The sequence below is a fragment of the Staurois parvus genome, unplaced genomic scaffold, assembly GCF_062004578.1.
Source record: "Staurois parvus isolate SC_StPar_1 unplaced genomic scaffold, SC_StPar_1.0 ptg000389l, whole genome shotgun sequence".
Lineage (NCBI taxonomy): Eukaryota > Metazoa > Chordata > Amphibia > Anura > Ranidae > Staurois > Staurois parvus.
The window spans coordinates 5,397,922-5,420,318 of record NW_028318185.1 but is presented as its reverse complement, the minus strand read 5'-3'; the positions used below and the strand labels follow the sequence as shown (position 1 = coordinate 5,420,318).

Below are 22,397 nucleotides of genomic sequence, written 5' to 3'. Positions count from 1 at the left end.
TTTCTGAGATTGTGGATTTGGGGTTTTCATGAGCTGTAAGCCATAATCATCACAATGATGACAAATCATGACTTGAACTATCTTGCTTTGCATGTAATGAGTCTATCTCATATATTAGTTTCACCTTTTAAGTTGCATTACTGAAATAAATGAACTTTTACACGATATTCTAATTTTTCGAGTTTCACCTGTATTTTCAGCTTATATATATAATTTTTGTTAAAAGAATGGGTATGGTCTATGTTCATAAATAATATCTATTGTCCCCTAACTTAGTAACTCCACTTTTGTTGAGAAAAAAAAACGAAGTTACCCTTTAAGCACTACTCAATTAGCACTAATTGGTCAATGTGTTTTGTGGCTCTTCCACTTCTTCAGGACCTTGAGTGACAAGAAAGCATCTATAAAGAAAGGGTGTATTCTATGTAGCCACTAATCCCAATCAATATTCTAAGAAGACAAAAGGAAAGGAATTTCTTTTTTTCAAATATGTTTATTGAAAATATTATAACATGTAACGCCCTCTAATGTACAGTTTTTTTTTTTGTGTGTGCATAGTTAGAGGCTTGCTAAAAGCCTAGACCCCATCCAAGTTGTTAACCCCTAGTAAAACAACAAAACCAAGCTCATGGACTGTGGATGAAAGTGTGGAAATTGTGTGTTACCTGGCTGTGCAGAACTTTGGGGGGACCCAAAAACTCAGAGGCCCTAAAGAGGATAGCGCTTCAAATATATGCATATCATTAATAATTACAGTCTAAACAGGGCTGATCAAGACCCCCACACAGGGAGAAATAGGCTGTGGCCCAAGTCTGATAAGAGTTAGAGTATAACATTCAATCGGCATTGCAGAAAGAAAGCAAAATACAGTAAAGGGTTTGTGTGGGAATATATTTCCACAATGAAAAGTCAAACAAATAAACAATGTTGTAGATATAAGATACCGGGTGAATGTCATCTGCCCCTCCCCAGCCATAGCTTGGGGAGTCCTGGACTATGGGGAAGCTTAAAAGGTTCCAGGGGAGGGGGCACCTATAACCTCTGAAATAATATATATATTGATTTTAGTGTAATATTAAGAAGAAGTGAGATCAATTTATTAGATTGAAACCATTCACTTGACTAAAAGGTCGTAAGGTCCTACACCAATAAAGATGTCATTCCAGATTGATGTCCTCTAGAGATAATATGCATGTATTAGCACTGTATATATTCTCTTTTTATCCACACTTGGAATATATTTCCACAATGAAAAGTCAAACAAATAAACAATATTGTAGATATAAGATACCAGATGTGTTTTTGGGGCAGGAGTGCACCAGGTAGATCCAGGGCAAGAGATTAAGAGAGAAAAAAGAGGGATACAAAAAAAGGAGGGGTTAAGGGGTGGGGAAAGGGTGTTCGCAGGTTGTGCTGATGAGCAATATTGAACTCAGACAAAGAAGCAAATTATTCCAGAGGTCAAGGCAAAGTAGGGTCAAAACTAGGTGGCAAAAGTTAACCAACCCATTGTTGGCAAATCGTTAAGTACAGGCGAACCCTTTTATGCAAGGTGACTTCAATCTTAGCGAGTATTAGGAATGGAATATTTTAAGAGCCATATCCCAGGAGAATATTAATAAACAAGGAATCAAATTAATAGCAGAACTTTACTACAAACATGAATTAAATTGTCTTTGTTTTACAATAAAACAATATCTATATCTATGTCTCCTAAGCACTTCTCAGTTGTCAACGTGTTTTGACCTTCCACTTCTTTAGGACAAGAAAGCATCTATAAAGAAAGCAAAAATGTAAAGAATTAAATATAAAAAATATACAATATATTGTATATAAAATATACAATAATCTTGTGCAGAAACAACCCACAAAAAATACATCTAAAAAACCACACCAAGTGAACCATACTAATAATAAGCCATGTTGCTGAGAGAAAAAAATCAAAAACATACAAACAACATATATTACTATTGTGTTACACATGCATCGTCTGTGTGTTTGCCTTTAAATAATTTGGTCCCTACCTCGCTAGCTAGCTAAGACATGTTCTATGTAGTTAGTCCCTCCCTTCTTTTCATATTCAGTCTCCATTTTCATTCTCCACATGTACTGTCAGAGCCCCTCCCCTACGTGTTACACCACAGGGTCACGTGGCTTCCCCCTGAGGACCCTGTGGCGTAACGCATAGGGGAGGGGTTCTGACGTCACGACGCCATTACGAGATACGGCGAGTATAGACAGTGGACCTGGTACAATACACTGCTCTTTGTTGAATTGTTACATGTGAGTGTGCATTATATACAATAAAGCTACATTCTTTATAAAGGATAAGGCACTATTATTGTTTCCTTTTGCATGATACGGCATTATACCGAGAGGTGGAGTCAGCTATTAGATCCGCACAGTAAGAGGGATATCTGTTCCCCCATCCACCCACTAAGGCAGAGTGGTTTTGGAGAGGAGAGAGGGAGATCCCTAGTGGGAGGAAGCTGGTACTACTACAATACATCCATCTACAGGAGGATTACATCTGTTCTATATGGAAAATACCACCTAGTCCTATAAGAACAAAAGCGTTATTAGCCATACTAAAAGTTTGGCTAATACAGGAGGTGAGTGGACACCCATTATTTGACACTGAGAGTGGATCACGGCACAGTATGTGGGCTATTATGTTTTGATATACACTTTTACACAGTTTTGCACTGTTTTGCTTATTATGTTTCAATTAATTTTGCATTTCATATTTTGTATATTATATGGTGATATGGTTTAGAAATTCAGAAGCACATTGTAGAGTGCGACATATATGATTATATTTATACTGTATCTTTGTTGCCCTGGACTATGGGGAACCGTCAAAGGGGCCAGGTAAGGGGGCACCTATGAGCTCTGAAATAATATATTTATTTCACTGTAATATTTCCTGAGTATATTTCAGTGCATTTTTCAATGTATACTTCCTAGGAGGAAGTGGGATCTACTATTTATCAGATAAAACCACTCACTTGACTAAAAATGTGTAAGATCCTACACCAACAAAGATCTCATTCCAGATAGATGCCTTCCAGAGATAATATCCATGTATTAGTATATATTCTATTTTTTTATGTTCTTATCTATTTTTTATATTCTTATCCCCACTTGGCTACACTAAAATAAATAATAGAAAGTAGATGTAATGCCCTCCAAGTTAGTTAGATAGGATTTGTTGTTTGTCAGAGACTGAGTAGCAGCCTGGGATGAATCATTCTGGGATCATCTCAGGAAAGGCTGGGAGGTTCTACAGGTCAGGGATTCTGGAGCCCTCCCACCCTTCCAGAAACTGGAGAATTTTCTGGAACAGGGGAGGAGGCCCAGATCTGCATGTTTGAAGGACCTTGGCCAATCCCCAGGAGGCTGGGCATGGTGACCAGGGCAATTCTCAAATCTGACAAAACCTGCAGTGTAGGGGGGAGTTAGGTGGAAGATGAATTGAGAGAAGGCTGGAGGATGGAGCCTGGGAGGGGGCCCCAGATAGGGGTAGCCTACCTACAGGCAGGATGCTGGACAGGAGGATCTCTATTGCCTCAACATATCCTTGAATGGACAACCTTTTAGCAGGGAAAAAGCCAGCCCAGAGTAAGGCCTGAAGGCAGCCACCAACACACCATGCTTACAGGGGAGGACAGTGAGTACTCCTACACCCCCTGGGCCAGAAAAGGGGAGAGGGCGGTCAGGTGCAATACCCAACTAGTCTTCAACAGGGACTGCTTAACTTCAAGCTCTTGGGACCCCCTTGCTCGGGATACCCTCAGTAAAGCTGGTTGGAGAGAAGGATTGATCCGGGGTCTGAGGAGGTAAAACAAAAAGGGACTACAGCACTCCATAAAGGGACAGTGCTATATTTTTGCTAGTTCACATTTTGTACATAGTTCCTAAGAAGTTCATCAGAAGTTCTGCAGTTCCTCGGGCATTCCATGTACCCCTAGACCACATCCAAGTTGTTAACCCCTTAATAAAAACAACTGAAAACCAGCTCAAGGACCGTTTACTGACTCCAAGTGTGTATAGTGTGGAAAATGCATGTTGCCTGGCTGTGCAGAGCTTAGGAGGACCCAAACAAATCCAGTGGTCCTTACAAACTAATTTGCAAAGAAAAAAATCCCAATCAAGAAGGTAAGGGGAAGAACACATACACAGACATCCCTCAACAGCTACACATACCTACTAGTGGCAGGATAGATCTGACATTTTGTTGGTATCTCACATCATCCCTTTTGTAGCTTGCACTGGTCCAATAGACACAAATCAAGAAAGTGCCACCTTCCTTCTAAATACACTTGGGCTTCCCGAGGACCACCCCCAAAGTCAAACCCCCTAGGTGGGTCAGCCCTAAAGGAATGGCATTCAGCCATCCTGGGATGACAGGGGAAGTCCCCTCCACTTCCACGTGAGCTGGATCACATGTATACAACATTCTGAGTGTCTGCCATATATGGCAGACACTGGGAAACCACAATCCAGTCTAAGATCATGCAACCAGAAGTGACTTGATCACTGAACTGGAAATTGCATGCTAGGAGTTATCCGCCCACCATATGAGCTCCAAGGTGGGGTGCAAACAGGAAGACAGATCCTGATCCAGACACAGACAATGCCAGGTAGGCTCCTGAGCATCACATAGGAGGGGACACCCACAGGCTCAGAAACACAGCCTACAACAGACAAAAACAAACTCAACCCTACAACAAAAAAACCAAAATCAAAACGGCAAACAACCAGACAGACATACAAACAAACCAACCAATGGACTAACAATAAGGTAAAACAACAACAGCAAACAACCAAGCATACAGGTAAGCACCAACAGGAACCAGCAAGTGAACCAACAAGCAAACAGGAAAAAAAAAACACAAAATAACAAAACAAACAAGCAACCACAAAACAAATAAATAAATAATTCAACTCTGCAGCTCACATTCACGTTCAGCCCTGGAAAGTACATGGCTAGCAGATATAAAACATACAACAGAAAAAGTACCAACAATGTATTACCTTTATACAAATACTGTAGGCCAACAGGTAAGCTACGTACCACACATATACATCGCCCCAACTATATAACATGATGCCTAATGAAGTTATTAGTCAGATTAATGTGGAATAATTTATGGGGGGGGGGGGGGGGGGTCAGCACTAAAGTAATGGCCAACAGTCGTCCAGGGATAAATCCTGATTTGTTTGGAACAACATATCAAGACTGAGCTCTGCAAAGCACATTGCATACTTTCAGGTCACATTTTATAAAGGGGACAAACATTGTACAATTTTGAAGAGTTTGGACTTTTTTCATTTTCAATTATTATTGTAGTGTGACGGCACTGCTCTAACTATTTATTGGTTTATTGAGTGTATATTTGTTTTGTAAATATACGCATAATATAGAAATTTAAAATTCAGTCGTAAAGTAGGAACAAGATGAATGTAAATGGATTTCATAAATGAAGCAACTCACATACAAACTATGAAGTCTATGGACGCTGAAATATAAAGAAAAAAACAAACAAAAAAGAAAAACAAAATAAAAAAAAAACTAGTTAGATTCTAATAAGCAATTTTTTAAATACCATATGGCAAGTAACAGTGATTTTAATAATACTTAAAGTGAAACATCTGATACGTCAGTGAATATTAACCAATCAGCTTCCCGGTTTTATTGTCAAAGCTTAATTGAACAAGCTGAAGTTGGAAGCTCATTGGTTACTATGCACAGCTGCACCAGATTCTGTGCATACCAGATTTAGTAAATTCCACCCTAATGCAGGCCATAGATGGGTCGAAAATCGGCCAAATTTTCGGCCGAAAATAAAATCGGCTGATTTTCGGATCGTTAGTGGGCTAATTGTTCAGCCGTTTTTCGGTATTTTGTCAGATTTTTTTTATTGGTAAAGTTGGAAAAAAAATCGACCGATTTTGCCGATCGGCCGATGTTCGCGGCAATGATGGGCAAATCGGACGATTTTTTACCGATAAAAAAATCTGCGCATGAGCCGTGACCTGCAAGAGGAAGACAAAAAGAAGAAGAGGAAGAAGAAGAGGATGAAGAAGAAGAAGAAGAGGAAGAGGATGATGAAGAAGAAGAGGATGAAGAAGAGGAAGAAGTAGAAGAGGATGAAGAAGAAGAGGATGAAGAAGAGGATGAAGAAGAGGAAGAGGATGAAGAAGAGGATGAAGAAGAGGAAGAAGAAGAAGAGGATGAAGAAGAGGATGAAGAAGAAGATGAAGAAGAGGATGAAGAAGAGGATGAAGAAGAGGATAATGAAGAAGAAGAGGATGAAGAAGAAGAGGATGAAGAAGAAGAAGAGGATGAAGAAGAGGATGAATAAGAGGAGGAAGATGAAGAAGAGGATGAAGAAGAAGAAGAGGATGAAGAAGAGGATGAAAAAGAAGAGGAATTCCAGTCCGGCAAAAAGTGTCCCTGCAGAGAGCTCCGCTATTTCTTTGACAGTTCCTTGACATTTATAGCGGTTGCAACAATGTATCTATTGTTGCAACCGCTATAAATGTCAAGGAACTGTCAAAGAAATAGCGGAGCTCTCTGCAGGGACACTTTTTGCCGGCTGTACACGGGATGAAAATCGGCCGATTTTTTTTACTGTTGCTGGTAACGTCGGCTGCTTGAATGACCAATTTTTAATTTTTTTAAAAGAAAAATCGGCCGATTTTCGACCCATCTATGGCCTGCATAAGGCTAGGTTCACACCTATGCAAGTTGTGTTTGAGCTGATTCTGCATTGCGTTTTGCTTTGCGATTTTTACATGTTTTTGATGTGTTTTGCGTCCAAAAACATAGATCAAAAACCTAAAATAAATTCTAAGAATGTTCATAAAATGTCCCAGAGACCAAAAAACCTCTTTAAATGTGTAGGGTGTAAGTTGTCTTTCTCAGCAGTGTTCTGTTAGTAGTGTTATCATCATCCACGGTCTCCTACTGACGTTATTGCGTACTAGCAATACTGGAACTGAACGGCAAATGTCGGCTTGGTGACTAAAATTCAATGCGCAGTGTTTTTATCTTTATGTGAGTCCATTTTTATATTGAATACATTTTAGAGGGTATTTACACTATGTGCAGTGTCTGTGTGTTTGCCCCTGCATGATCCTTGTTGTTGGGACACCTACCTAGAGTGCTTTGGGAGTCATTCATTTAGGAATGTGTTGGAGATGCCATTGATGTCCATGATAATTGACTGAGCACTCTATCACTACTCTGAATAAGGGGGCTAAATAGATTTAGTTAGCTTGCATCCTGACATCACTCTTGGTGGCACTGGAGATAACACTACTAACACAATCAAATTTTTCATGCGTAAGCGCCCACGCTGCATTCAGTTATGTTTCTCTGTGCATATGTTTGGGGGTGGGGGACCTCAGAACATTTTATGGGGGGGTGAGGGGATTTTATATGCTTGGGTGTAACTTAAAATTTTTTAAATTAAAAAAGTTTTTTTTTGCTCTCTTTTTTTTTTTCATGACATAGAGGACAAAAAGTCCCCTATGTGATGATTTGTTTGGTGACAGGTTCTCTTTGATGGGACACCCAGGGTCTAAAAGACTCTGGATGTCTCCCCTTTGCTCCTCTGAATGTAATGCAATGCAGATCTCATTGCAATACATTCTTTCCTGGCCTTACTGACATGAGGACCCGTAAGTGACGTTTAACATGCGACTTCTGGATCTGCAATAAGAAAAGGAAAGCGAACATGTGTCCACTCTGCTCCCTCCCATTTACCCGGCACCAGCTGCTCTGCCAGTCCCGGGCTCTGCTTGCCCATCTGCATGGTGGGAGCATGCGCACAGGGGGTGCTCGTTACCAGGGGTATGAAAGCAAGCCGGTGGCCCTGGAGGTGCCGGACTGCTTTTATCTGCCAGAATTTGACTTGTCAGATTTACACACAATCCCAATGGCTGCAGCCACCTGGAGTGTGCATGAACCCCCCTTTGCTGTTAGGCAGTGAAAGGGGCCATAGCTTAAAAAAAAGTTCTTATTTCTTTATTGAATTCCCCCCATAGTGTGGTATACCACTCAGCATTGATGTAGCACCTGGACAAACTAGGCTATGTTTACTACATGTGGCAACCTATTGCCTGTGCCACAATTTGGGTCCCAGCCCATAATTTAAGTAACACTGTTCTAAATAAATACTGCCACCAAGCCTTTTATTTGTAGGTGATATAACAGAAGGTCTAATGGGTAAGATACATATTTTTTTTGCAGATGACACAGTGATTACCTTATGATTCCTGCTAGAGCAGTGCCAGTTTCTGGAATCTAAAGTGTTTGAGCACAGGGTACCCACATCCCGCTCTGGATGGCCTGCAGAACTGAAGACACTATTTGCTCCCCCAATGGCAATGATGCCCTGCGTTTCTGGCCATGGGACCATTGAGTTTTAAATGGCTCCCCAGGGTTCCAGAAACTTCTTTCCACTATCCTGGACCTCATTTTTCTTTTTTACAGAAAGAAATAAGAAAGCAGTGAAAAAAGTGAAATAATAAAAAAGGCTAAGTAAGGATACGCACACAATAAATCATAGAACTCTGACTTTGAAAACTCAGAAATCCGAATTTTAATCTCTGATTTCAAACCTTTCTGGCTTAAGTCATAACAATTCTGACTTTGAAACTCAGAATTCTGACTTTAATCTCAGAATTTAGACTTTTTTGAAATTCATAATTTTATTCATTAAATTATAGGTTGGCCCTAGGGCTCTTCTGTAAAATTCAGCTACCCATACTTCTTGGAAAATATTCTAAGCCTGTACATGTAAATAAGACGGTATCCTTCATTTTCTTTGCTACTGATTATGCTAGACGAGAAATTCCCCTTAAATGGAAATTGCCATTGCCTCCCACAGTGTCTGGCTGGAAGGCTGCTATAAATGGGACCCTCCCGCTGTATAAACTCACATACACCAGCAGAAATTGCCATAAGAAATTTGATAAAATTTGGAACAGTTGGATAGATGCTCAGGGCAGTGGCGTCCCGAGGCAGAGCGGGGGGGCGCAATGGGTGACACCTACCGCACGGGGTGACACCGGACCCGATCCACAAAAAGGTAAGTTGCAAAGCAAGCTGACTATCCCCGCAGGATGGAACCGATCCATCCTGCCGGCATCGTCAGCTTTCTGTACAACTTACCTTTTTGTGGAGCGGGTCCGGTGTCACCCCGTATAGGTTGCATGCTGGCGATCCCCGCAGAATGGATCGGATCTGCGGATTGAGCATAATGGATCGGACTCTGATCCATTATGCTCAATCCGCAGATCCGATCCATTCTGCGGGGATCGTCAGCATGCAACCTATACGGGGTGACAGCGGACCCGCTCCACAAAACGGTAAGTTGTAAAGCAAGCTGACGATCCCCGCAGGATGGATGCGATCTGCGGATTGGGGAGCATAATGGATCAGAGTCCGATCCATTATGCTCAATCCGCAGATCCGATCCATCCTGCGGGGATCGTCGGCTTTCTGTACAACTTACCGTTTTGTGGAGCGGGTCCGTTGTCACCCCGTATAGGTTGCATGCTGACGATCCCCGCAGAATGGATCGGATCTGCGGATTGGGGAGCATAATGGATCAGAGTCCGATCCATTATGCTCAATCCGCAGATCCGATCCATTCTGCGGGGATCGTCAGCATGCAACCTATACGGGGTGACAACGGACCCGCTCCACAAAAAGGTAAGTTGTAAAGCAAGCTGACGATCCCCGCAGGATGCATCCGATCCATCCTGCAGGGATCGTCGGCTTTCTGTACAACTTACCATTTTGTGTAGCGGGTCCGGTGTCACCTCGTATAGGTTGCATGCTGACGATCCCCGCATGATGGATCGGATCTGTGGATTGGGGAGCATAATGGATCAGAGTCCGATCCATTATGCTCAATCCGCAGATCCGATCCATTCTGCAGGGATCGTTGGAGGGGGTGTCACTAAATGTTATCGCACCAGGTGACACCAACCCTAGGGACGCCCCTGGCTCAGGGCCTGACCATTTGACCAATTCTCATTACACATGTTTTTTTGTCTATGCTTTGGTATATTCTGGGATGCTGCTAATGGCTAAGCTTGCAGGCTGTATAACGACTTTATCTCCGGAAGATTTTACTACGTTCACGTCCAGGCCATTTTTTTCTGTTTAGCACTACACTACTTTACCTGTCAATTGCACGGTCATGCAATGCTGTATACAAATTAAATGTATATTATCTTTTCACACAAATAGAGCTTTCTTTTGGTAATGGCATTTGATCACCACTGGGTTTTTTATTTTTTATTATAAAAAAAAACCCCAAATATTTTCTATTTTCTATTTTCTGTTATAAAACATATCCAATAAAAAAAAAAATTCTTCATAAATTTATGAAAATGTATTCTGCCACTGCTGTGGTAAAAAAAAATCCCAATATGTATATTATTTAGTCTGTAGGAAAGTTATAGCATCCACAAAATTGATCAATCCTGATATACTGATGGCCAGTCTCATTTCTTGAGGCCCTTAAGATGTCAGGACAATACAAATATCCCCCAAATGGTCCCTTTTTGGAAAGTAGACGATCTGAGGTATTTAGTAGACATGACAAGTTTTTTGAAGTTGTAATTTGTTGGCAAAATGTTTTGGAAAATTAAGAAATTAAATAAAATTAGTTTTTTTCCCAGTTTTTTTTAACATACTGTCACCAACGCAGTACAGCGTCATAATATGATTGGTGCGGTGGAGACCAGGGACACTGACTGGTGACAGCATATTAAAAAAAAATAATAATAAAAAAAAAATTAACATTGTTTTTTTTTATAAAATACTTTCATCAGGGTAATTCAATGTTTCCATAGTAACATTGTACTACTCTGAGGGGGTGATCAGGGATTTTTTTTCCTGCAGTTTGATTGCTGGGGCAGGGAAGATCATTGTACCAGCAATGCTTTGAACTGTTATGAATGGGTTAAATTCACAACAGCTCTGAATACTAGTGACCTGTTATTGGCTACAGCTAATCACATGGAACAGGGTGCTGTGATTGGCCCCAGGTACTATATGATAGCTGTGGGCCAATCACAGCTCAATAGTAAAGGAAGCAAAGCTGTTATGAATCATATTGATTCATAACAGCTTTGTTGACATTGTAAACATGTGATCGCATAGCGATCACATGATCATTGGGTCCAAATACTGGGATCCACATTCCCAGGGTCCTGAGTACTGAGGTTGCGTGGGCTCCTGGTCAAAGTGCTCACAGCCCCCCGGCCACAGCGCCCCCTGTGCCTGTACAGGCAAACTGACGTACGGGTATGTCGCTCTGTCTCTACATGCTGATCACCCGCAGTAAAAATGCTGTGGGTGGTTGGTAAGTGGATAATACTGGATTAGTGTCCAGCCTGTAGTGGACCTTTTGTTTTTTTGTACAGTTGCATAAATTTAATAAAATGGTAACAATAAAAAAAAATGTATCTTACCTTTTTTTCATGGGGCATCACAAGGTGCTTTGCCTCTTTTTTCACCTCCCTAAAAAGGATTTATCAAAGTATCTTTAAATATTGTTTATGCTGTAATACATTGTTTTCATTTTTAAGAAGTGCAGTATTTCAAATATTTACTCTTCAATGTGGAAAATGTGTTCTACTTACTTCTTTGGAGACATTGGCTCAGCAGGATCCTGGGGGATTTTTGCAGCCTCTTTCATAAGTTCCAATTTAGGCAATTTTTCATTTACAAGCTCCAGAGTCTCAGTGGTGTCGTTGCTGTGCTGTCTAGCTTCATATTCCAGCTAGAGTCATAAAGACAAATTGAAACATTCTTACAATGCAACAAGGTAATGTTGTGGGTTTAGCATGTACAGTATTGAGGATGATCTTGTAGCTGTGCCTTTTGTTTTTCTGTGCAAATTTTAACAAGAGCTTGGAAAGTTAAATCCAACAAATTTGATGGGTGGCATCACTGATGACCAGGAGGAAGGCACAAGATGAAGGGGAAAGGCAAGTTGTAGTTCATGCTTCTAAGATTTGATTAGAATTTGCAAAATAGAGAGCCCCGGGCACTCCTGAGACATTGTTGAAATACATTTCAATTGCATCAAAATCTAGTGAGCAACTTTATAGTACAGTTATATTAAAACTACCACAAGTTTGCTTTGACCACTTCAGCTTCGGAAGGTTTTACCGCCTTCATGACCAGGGCATTTTTTGCTAGTTAGCACTACGCTACTTTAATTTCCAATTGCGCTGCCATGCATTGCTATATACAAATTCAATTTATATTATTTTTTCTCACAAATAGAGATTTCTTTTGGTGGTGGTATTTGATCACCACTGAGTTTTTGCTTTTTATTATAATCCCCCCCCCCCCACACACAATATTTTCTATTTTCTGATATAAAACATATCCAATCAAAAAAAAATAAAAATCTAATTTCTTCATAAATTTAGGCCAAACTGTATGCTGCTACCGTTTTGTTACTAGAAAAACCCAAACGAATATATGTATATTATTTAGTCTGTAAGAAAGTTATAGCATCCACAAAATTGATCAATCCTGATATACCGATGGTCAATCTCATTTCTTGAGGCCCTTAAAATGTCAGGACAGTACAAATATCCCCAAAATGACCCCCTTTTTTTTTTTAAAGAAGATGGTCTGAGGCATTCAGTAAGAGTGATGACAAGTTTTTTTGAAGTAATTTTTTGTCAAACTTTTTTGGAAAATGAGGAAATTAAAAAAAATGATTTTTTTTCACAATTTTTTTTAACATACTGTCACCAATGCAGTACGGCATCATAATATGACTGGTGTGGTGGTGATCAGGGACACTGACTGGTGACAACATGTTAAAAAAAAAAAAATTAAATATTTGTTTTATTTTTTTACATAATGTTTTATTTTTTTTTACAGTTTTTTTCATCAGAGTAGTACACTGTTAACATAGTAACATTGTACTACTCTGAGGAGATGATCAAGGATTTTTTTTTCTGACACTTTTATTGCTGGTACAAAGAAGATCATTGTACCAGCAATGCTTTAAACTGTTATGAATGGTTTAAGTTTATGACAGCTCTGAACACTAGTGACCTGTGACTGGCTACAGCTAATCACATGGTACAGGATGCTATGATTGGCCCCAGGTACTATGTTATAGCTGTGGGCCAGTTACAGCTCACTAGTAAAGGAAGCAAAGCTGTTATGAATCACATTGATCACCGGATCCTGAATACTGGGAATACTAGGATGCACATTCCAGGAGTCCCAGGTGCAGCACCCGCAGCCCCCCAGTCACAGCACCCCCTGTGTCTGTACAGGCTGTCAGGACAGGAACGCTGGAATGGGCAGGCAGGCCTATTAACAATGTAACGCACTGGCTGACGACAACCACCACCCACAGACCGAAGTCCCTCAGGGCGCGGAGTCTAAGTCCCAGGCTGTCCTTAACCAGGGCCCCTGATGGTAGGGATGTACTTGACGCAGCCAGGAACCAGGTCGCCGTCCCCGAGACACCCCAGTTGTGGTAATGGCCGCCGCCAATGGCGTGTAGCTGGTGGAAAGGACAATAGAGTAGTCGGGCAGGCCAGGTGGACAACAACGGGACAAAACGGTACAGGACAGCAGACGAGAATCACAGGTCACGGGCCAGGTTCAGCAATGGAGGGTCAGATCAAAGGAGAACACAAAGAATGGTCAAGTCAGATTCCAGGAGAGTCAGAACAGAGCTGTAGCGACACAAGTGCAAAGGGCATGTGCGGACCACAGGCTTATATGCAATCAGCCACACCCCTCTGGGGGATGGACCTCAGAGACCTGAAGGCATAAAAGATTCCCACCATGCTCTGCAGAAATCCAAGATGGATGCCAGCACATGGAGTAACATAACCTCTGGGAAAAGGTAGGACCTTGAAACAGGCAAAATGACATACGGGTATGTCACTTTGCCTGTACATGCTGATCACCCGCAGTAAAAGTGCTGTGGGTGACCAGCAAGTGGACAATGCTGGATGGTCCAGCCTGTAGTGGCCCTTTGTTTTTTGTAACATTGCACAAATTTAATAAAACAGTAACAATAAAAAAATGTATCTTACCTTTTTTTCATGGGGCGTTGCAGGGTGCTTTGCCTTCTTTTTTTTCCCCTTCCTAAAAAAGATTTAACAAAGTATCTTTAAACTATCATTTATCCTATTATAAATTGTTTTCATTTTTAAGAAGTGCAGTATTTCAAATATTTGCTCTTGTTTTATGTGGAAAATTCTACTTACTTCTTTGGAGACATTGGCTCAGCAAGATCCTGGGGGTTGTGTGCAGCCTCTTCCATAAGTTCCAATCTGCGCAATTTTTCATTTACAAGCTCCAGAATCTTAGTGGTCTCGTCGCTGCGTTGTCTAGCTTCATATTCCAGCTAGAGTCATAAAGAGGAATTAAAACATTCTTACAATGCAACAAGGTAATGTTGTAGGTTTAGCATGTACAGTATTGGGGATGATCTTGTAGCTGTGCCTAGTGTTTTTCTGTGGAAATTTTGACCAGAAGGTTAAAATCCAACAAATTTGATGAGTGGCATCACTGATGACCAGGAGGAAAGCACAAGATGAAGCAGAAAGGCAGTTGTAGTTCAAGCTTGTAAGAGTTGGTCAGAATTTGAAAAATAGAGAGCCCCGGGCATTGGAGCCCCTGAGACATTGTGGAAATACAGTTCAATTGCTTTAAAGGCTACGGGGCACTTTTATAGTACAGTTGTATTGAAATTGCCACAGGTTTACTTTAACCACTTCAGCTCCGGAAGGTTTTAATCCCATCATGACCAGGGCATTTTTTGCTATTCAGCACTTCGATACTTTAACTGGCAATTGTGCAGTCATGCAACACTGTGCGCAATTGAAATTTATATAATTTTTTTACACAAATAGAGCTTTCTTTTGTTGGTATTTCATCACCACTGAGTTTTTTTTTATTTTTTATTATATAAATAACCCCCCCCAAAAAATTATATATATATATATATATATATATATATATAACTTTCTGCTACAAAACATATCCAATAAATAAAAAAAAATCTAATTTCTCCATAAATTTAGGCAAAAATGTATTCTGCCAAAAAAAACCTCGGTAAGTGCATATTGATTGGTTTGCAAGAAAGTTATAGCATCTACAAATAATGGTATATATACTGGAATTTGTATTTATTTAAATTTTTAATACTAGTAATGGCGATGATCAGCGACTTATAGTGGGACTGTGATAGTGCGCCTGGAAATCTGACACTGACTGGGAACTGACTAAGTGACACTGACATCACCAGTGAGAGTAATACAGTGATCGGTGTTCATACTTTACACTGTGACTGTACTACACTAGATGGAAAGGGGATAACATCTAGGGGCAATTAAAGGGTTACCTGCATGCCTAACAATGTACCGTATTTCGCGCTCGATAAGACGCACCTGACCATAAGACGCACCTAGGTTTTAGAGGTGAAAAACAAGAAAAAAAATATTCTGAACCAATGGACTGCAGACACAGTACAGGGGATGACCAGAGACTGCGGATACAGTACAGGAGATGACCAGAGACTGCGGACAGTACAGGAGATGACCAGAGACTGCGGACACAGTACAGGAGATGACCAGAGACTGCGGACACAGTACAGGAGATGACCAGAGACTGCAGACACAGTACAGGAGATGACCAGAGACTGCAGACACAGTACAGGAGATGACCAGAGACTGCAGACACAGTACAGGAGATGACCAGAGACTGCGGACACAGTACAGGAGATGACCAGAGACTGCGGACACAGTACAGGAGATGACCAGAGACTGCGGACACAGTACAGGGGATAGAGAGAAAACAGAGGGCGCACACACCTAGTGCATTATCCAAGGTTTATTGTAGGAATTAAATCATAAAAACATACTCACAGACGAAGCATGTATCTAAAAAGCATAAAAAAATAACCAACCTCTGATGCTGATGAATGGAAAGTGAAGTAAGAGCCCTGCTGTTGATGGCATCAACAGCAGGGCTCTTACTTCACTTTCCATTCATCAGCATCAGAGGTTGGTCATCAGCTCTGAGGAAAGGGATTCGTCCCCGAAACGCGTCAGCCATTTGACTGCACTGACAGTGAGAACACCTTGCCCGCCGTTGTAGCCATTGTAATTTTTTAATGCTTTTTAGATACATGCTTCGTCTGTGAGTATGTTTTTATGATTTAATTCCTACAATAAACCTTGGATAATGCACTAGGTGTGTGCGCCACCTGTTTTCTCTCTATCCAGTGGCTGATTTCCCCATCTGAGGAGGGCTGCACCCCTGGAACATTTCCTTTTGGTTGTCGCTGTCCTGGTACCCTTGGCTTCCCTTTTGGCTGTGCATATCCTGAGGCGCTGGAGACTACATACGCTATACAGTACAGGGGATGACCAGAGACTGCGGACATAGTACAGGAGATGACCAGAGACTGCGGACACAGTACAGGAGATGACCAGAGACTGCGGACACAGTACAGGAGATGACCAGAGACTGCGGACACAGTACAGGAGATGGCCAGAGACTGCGGACACAGTACAGGAGATGGCCAGAGACTGCGGACACTGTACAGGGAATGACCAGAGACTGCGGACACAGTACAAGTGATGACCAGAGACTGCAGACATACTACAGGAGATGACCAGAGACTGCAAACACAGTACAGGAGATGACCAGAGACTGCGGACACAGTACAGGAGATGACCAGAGACTGCGGACACAGTACAGGAGATGACCAGAGACTGCGGACACAGTACAGGGGATGACCAGAGAATGCGGACAGTACAGGAGATGACCAGAGACTGCGGACACAGTACAGGGGATGACCAGAGAATGCGGACACAGTACAGGGGATGACCAGAGACTGCGGACATACTACAGGAGATGACCAGAGACTGCAGACAAAGTACAGGGGATGACCAGAGACTGCGGACACAGTACAGGGGATGACCAGAGACTGCGGACACAGTACAGGAGATGACCAGAGACTGCGGACACAGTACAGGAGATGACCAGAGACTGCGGACACAGTACAGGAGATGACCAGAGACTGCGGACACAGTACAGGGGATGACCAGAGACTGCGGACACAGTACAGGGGATGACCAGAGACTGCGGACACAGTACAGGAGATGACCAGAGACTGCGGACACAGTACAGGAGATGACCAGAGACTGCGGACACAGGACAGGAGATGACCAGAGACTGCGGACACAGTACAGATGACCAGAGACTGTGAACATAGTACAGGGAAAATGCCAGGGACTGCGGACATAGTACAGATGACCAGAGACTGTAGACAGTACAGGGGATGACCAAGAGACTGCGGACCTTTGGGGAGGGAGGGGAGCGGGTACCTGAAGTTGTCCTTTCTTTAGTGTGGGCATGCTGGCTTCTTCCCGCGCCAGCTTCTGTGACAGCCGGGTGCCCACTGCTCATGCGCGAGAAGCACTGCGCTTTGTGAATGGCCCGGCGCCTTCTGGGACCTGTCATGTGTCCCAGAAGTCGCCAGACCATTCACAAAGCGCAGCTCTTCTCGCGCATGCGCAGTGGCACCCGGCTGTCACAGGAGCCGGCGCGGGAAGACTACAGCGCTGGACAGAGGAACAGGTAAGGTCCTGCAGGAGAGAAGAGCTGAGCGGCCAGTATTCTTACATGGTGGAAATACCGGCTCCATATTCGCTCCATAAGACGCACTGACATTTTCCCCCCTTTTTTGGGGGAAAAAAGTGCGTCTTATGGAGCGAAAAATACGGTAAATTGTGTGATACGTTTACTAAGAAATGCTTAGTGCCCTGCTCTGTCTACAGAGGCCTGTGTTGTTTGTAAACACAGAGCTTTGTACTGTGATTCGCTAAGCTGATCAGCAGGTCCTGTCCATAAAAATATGCACCCACGGTTGTGTTTGTGTGTTTTTTTTTAAGCACATGTTTATTTTTTCACAGGTGCTTGTTAATGTCAGGCAACCAGAAAACACACTGGAAATGTGGCAAAAACGCATATGCATTTTTACCGTGTTTTTGCAATGGAGCAGTGTGAAAACAGCCATAGTATATCAGAAAAATGCACATGAACCGAAACTTTTCAAAAATATCACCTTTTTCACACTCTGAGCCATGTTGTTATACTCCTGCAAGACAAAAAAAATAATAAATAAAGCTGTTCTGTAAAGGCCCTTGCACAATTTATGAAGACATTCCAAGTATATAAAACAGTGTTTTATTTTTACTCAGTTGCTCATGCACAGAAGGCTGCCATCCCAACACTCAGAGACCAGCCCTGTACTGTAAGCATCAGAGAAGACAGTAAGCTGGCAGGTAGGGACATTTTATTTCAGAAAAGACATTGCATGGTCTTTCTCTTCTGCAATAAAAGCCTGCCTGCCTGCTCACTGTTTCTTACATTTGAACTTCAGTTCCACTTTAAGAATCCAAGTACACGGGGCGTTTGGAAAACACTTCTGAATGATGAAAATTGACTGCTGGAAAACGTAGGTTAAAAAAAGTCTGTTTAGCCGAGTTTGCATACCACGTTTATGTGTTTGCGGTTTAGAAGTGTTTTTTTTAAGATAACCTCAGGAGACCTTCCAAAATGCCCAGAATGCACTGAAAACAGTAAAAAATTAACTATTTCAGACATTTTGAGAGAAATAGAGCAGAAGCAGAGAGAGCAGTATGTGTTGAGATGACCCATCTTTTCTGGTTGGATTCACTATGGATCCCATCATGAGCATAATGCGGCACGTTCTACCATTTTTTCTTTCACGCGAAACCTGGAACTGACTGCGCTGGTGTACCGGGTCCATTTGAATACATGGAAAAGCTTTGCATGCATTTCTGATGGTGAAAAAAGGCTCCGGACAGCATCTGGATATGGAACAGTTGAAAAACGCTTCTAAACACAAATGCTTATAAATGCGGTTTGGCGTTTGAAATGCTGATAAAGTCTACTCCTGAATGTAAGTTTGGTGCTTTCAAGAAAACGACTGTAAACTCAACTGCCTGTAAACGACTGTAAACAATAATGTGTACATGGACACATAGGAAAACATTAGGGAGAGTTCAGGGGCTGCTGAAAAAAACGCAGAAAAGCTCCTGAACGTCCGTTTATCAGCTGCAGTGTACATGAACCCTAATAAAACACGTTTGAATATCATTTTTTCTTTTATTTAGAGTTTAGTGTCACTATAAGTATTTTATTTGGTAGTTCTATAACTGGAAAATGCAACAGTGTGCTAGCCTGGAGAAGAAATCCTTGTAATAAACGTCAACTGACCATAAACGTTTATTTGATTCCCTGTTGTATAATACTTGGTATATGAAAGATCTTTTGGCTTTGCCTGTTGGTACAAAGCCTGCCATGTGCACTCTTTCATTTGGGCTGCCTGTCATGACTAGCTGCAGGAATGTGCATGGTAGACTGACCACACTAATTACAAGGCAGTTACTTAACGGTGACAACCTGCAGCAGGAACCACTGGCAGGATCTCCGGTTATGAAAATGATTTGTTTAACCGCTTCATGCCTAAGGGTAAAACAAATCCTAATGCCTGAACACAATTTTGCAACTTTGACATATGTTAGTAAAACTGTACATATCATTGCAACTACTTAGAGTATCCTGGTGGATTATACATTGTGTTTCTTCAGAACTGGGCTTTCTTTTGGCTGTAAATGGTAATGGATATCTCTTGATTTTGTTTTATTATCAAAGGAAAACTGGCCCAAAATAGTAAAACTTTTTTTTTTATTTATCTGTATTTTTCTTCCTCATGCCATCATTTACCACCAAAGAATAACCCAAGGCAAATTTTCCTGCTCCTGCCAAATTGCAGCAATACCGCATATGTTACGTTATTTGTTGTTTGCACCCGTAGTAGGGCCCAGAAGGAATAGTGAGCATTTTGCTTCTTTTTTTTTTAATCCTACCGAAAATATACTGACACTAACTGACACTGATACTAATTAAAAAAAAAATCCTACTCAAAACATACTCAAAAATATTTCCTCGAATGAATACACATTCTTTTTCATCTCATCTATAGCAGTCACTTTATGGCAAACTTTTGGGGAAATAGACTTTGCACTGTAGTCTGCAAGGGCATTTGCGTCAGAGCTTAGTAAATGAGGGGAAGCTCAGCTGACGTCTATCATCCAATCATGTACAAGCAAAATGCTGTTTTTTTTTTTTTTTTCATTTTTCTTGCATGCAGGCCTGGACTGGGACAAAAAACAGGCCTGGGTATTTTAGACTGAACAGCCAATTTTCAACAGGGGGTCGTAAGGGCGTTCGCAGGGGCAGTTGGTGACGGAATATTCACGCATTTCCTCAAATTAATACACATTCTTTTTCATTGCAGCTATAGCAGTCACTTTATGGCAAACTTTGAGGTTGATTTATTAAAGGCAAATAGACTTTGCACTTTGTAGTCTGCAAGGGCATTTGCTCCACATCTTAGTAAATTAAGGGAACCTCATGACTTCTATCATCCAATCATGCGCTGCTTTATTATTTTTTAATTTTCCTTGCATGCAGGCCCACACTGGGACAAAAAATAGGCTCTGACATTTTAAACTGAGCAGCCAATTTTTCAGGGGGGTCGTAAGGGCGTTCTCGTTGGTGACGGAATATTCATGGATGTGTTGGGCCATCTCTTTGCTGAATATATAGGGGGCACCGTGATTAGATTTCTAGGGGCACTGTAATGTAAAGGGGCACTGTGATATAATAGGGACTGCACAGCAAAGGGGCACCTTATTGATTACAGTTCAGTCCCTATTATATCACAGTGCTCCTTTACATTACAGTGCCCCTACAAATCTGATCACAGTGCCCCCTATATATTCAGCAAAGAGAGGGCCCAGAAGGAATAGTGAGCATTTTGCTTTTTTTTTTTAAATTCTACCTAAAATACACTGACAGTAACTGACACTGATACTAATTTAGAAAAAAAAATTCTACCCAAAATATACTGACCCTGATTTTTGACCCTTACATTGACCTTGACCCTAACACTAAGGCCAACCATAGTCTGTTTGAATCTCCTGCTGAATCGGCCAAGATCCGAACTGTGTGTCAACTGTGTGTGGGCAGGCTGAATGTACCAAGTTGATTGATCAATCAGCTTGGGTACAACCAGCCTGCTGCATCTAATTGCTCGGCAGGAGGGATTCTCCTGTCAGCACTGTATGTGTTGATGAGGAAATCAAGCACCCTCTATGTTCTGCCTCACTGCCTGACACTGACTTAGATCAAACCTTGATCTAGTGATTTTTTTTTAACATGCTTATGTTTGTTTACATATTTCTCCTTTGGCAAGGAGAGAAAGATACAATATATCTTTCTCTCCATTCAGAGGAGAAAGAAAAAAATGGGTGGGCTACACAGTGCCAATCAGAGGCTATCACAGTGATCAGGTCTTTGGTACCTGGGAATCCCGGTCGCCAATCAATAGTAAGAGACCCAGGGTTCTCGCTGAGAGCCTGATCTCTGTGCTGGGAGCATTCTCCCAGCACATTCACATGGTACACATATGCAGCCTTATGGAACAAGATCCACTTCAATGAGGCCGCATATATGTGCACAGACAAAGGTAAGGGGTTAAGAAAACTGTAAAAACAGAATGAAAATAGATTTAGCACTTTAACATAAGATGTTGTCAAAAAAGATGGTACAGCACTCAAGACCATTGGTTACATTACCATTTGTACAGACTAGGTTATACACAGAACTTACCGTTTGGAATGACTTTAAGTTCTGAAGAAAGAAAAAAAAAGTTTTATTATTTCTGCAGCCTAGCAAAGGAGGGAGCTGAAGAGGGGTGACAATAGAAAACATTTGCATGTCTTCCCTTTCCCAAGATGAATTTTTGGGTTAGAAAGTGCAACAGCAAACAACACAACTAAAATCTCATATGGCTTACCTGACTCTGTAAAGCGTTTGACATTTCAAGCTTGGAAAGTTTAGAGGTGCAGGAGAACAGGAGAGCAGGAAGTTCCTTCTCCTAATGTCAAAAACATTTCCTCAAATTAATACATATTCTTTTTCATTGCAGTTATAGCAGTCGCTTTATGGCAAACTTTGAGGTTGATTTATTAAAGGCAAATAGACTTTGCACTTTGTAGTCTGCAAGGGCATTTGCTCCACATCTTAGTAAATTAAGGGAACCTCATGACTTCTATCTGTCCTGTATGCATGCGATTCGATATTCTTTGCTAAGCTCTGGCACAAATGCCTTTGCAAAGAGCACAGTCTATTTGCTTTTGGTAAATCAACCCCTTTATCTACAACTCATGAAAAATTAGCTTAATTGTCAGTGGGAAAAATGTTTCTTACACTTGTG

General features: G+C 41.5%; 1 long non-coding RNA gene and 1 pseudogene across 1 annotated transcript; both read right to left on the bottom strand.

Moving 5' to 3' along the window:
* Window positions 1-528: 528 nt before the first annotated feature.
* LOC149455734 (uncharacterized) lies at window positions 529-11,773 on the bottom strand. Its single transcript, XR_016314030.1, has 3 exons — window positions 11,671-11,773; window positions 11,500-11,548; window positions 529-1,774 (listed from the first exon to the last, which is right to left on the bottom strand). It is a non-coding gene; the product is annotated as an uncharacterized LOC149455734 (long non-coding RNA).
* Window positions 11,774-14,279: 2,506 nt separating this feature from the next.
* LOC149455733 (uncharacterized) overlaps window positions 14,280-22,397 on the bottom strand; it is a 110,787-nt pseudogene continuing 102,669 nt past the window's right edge.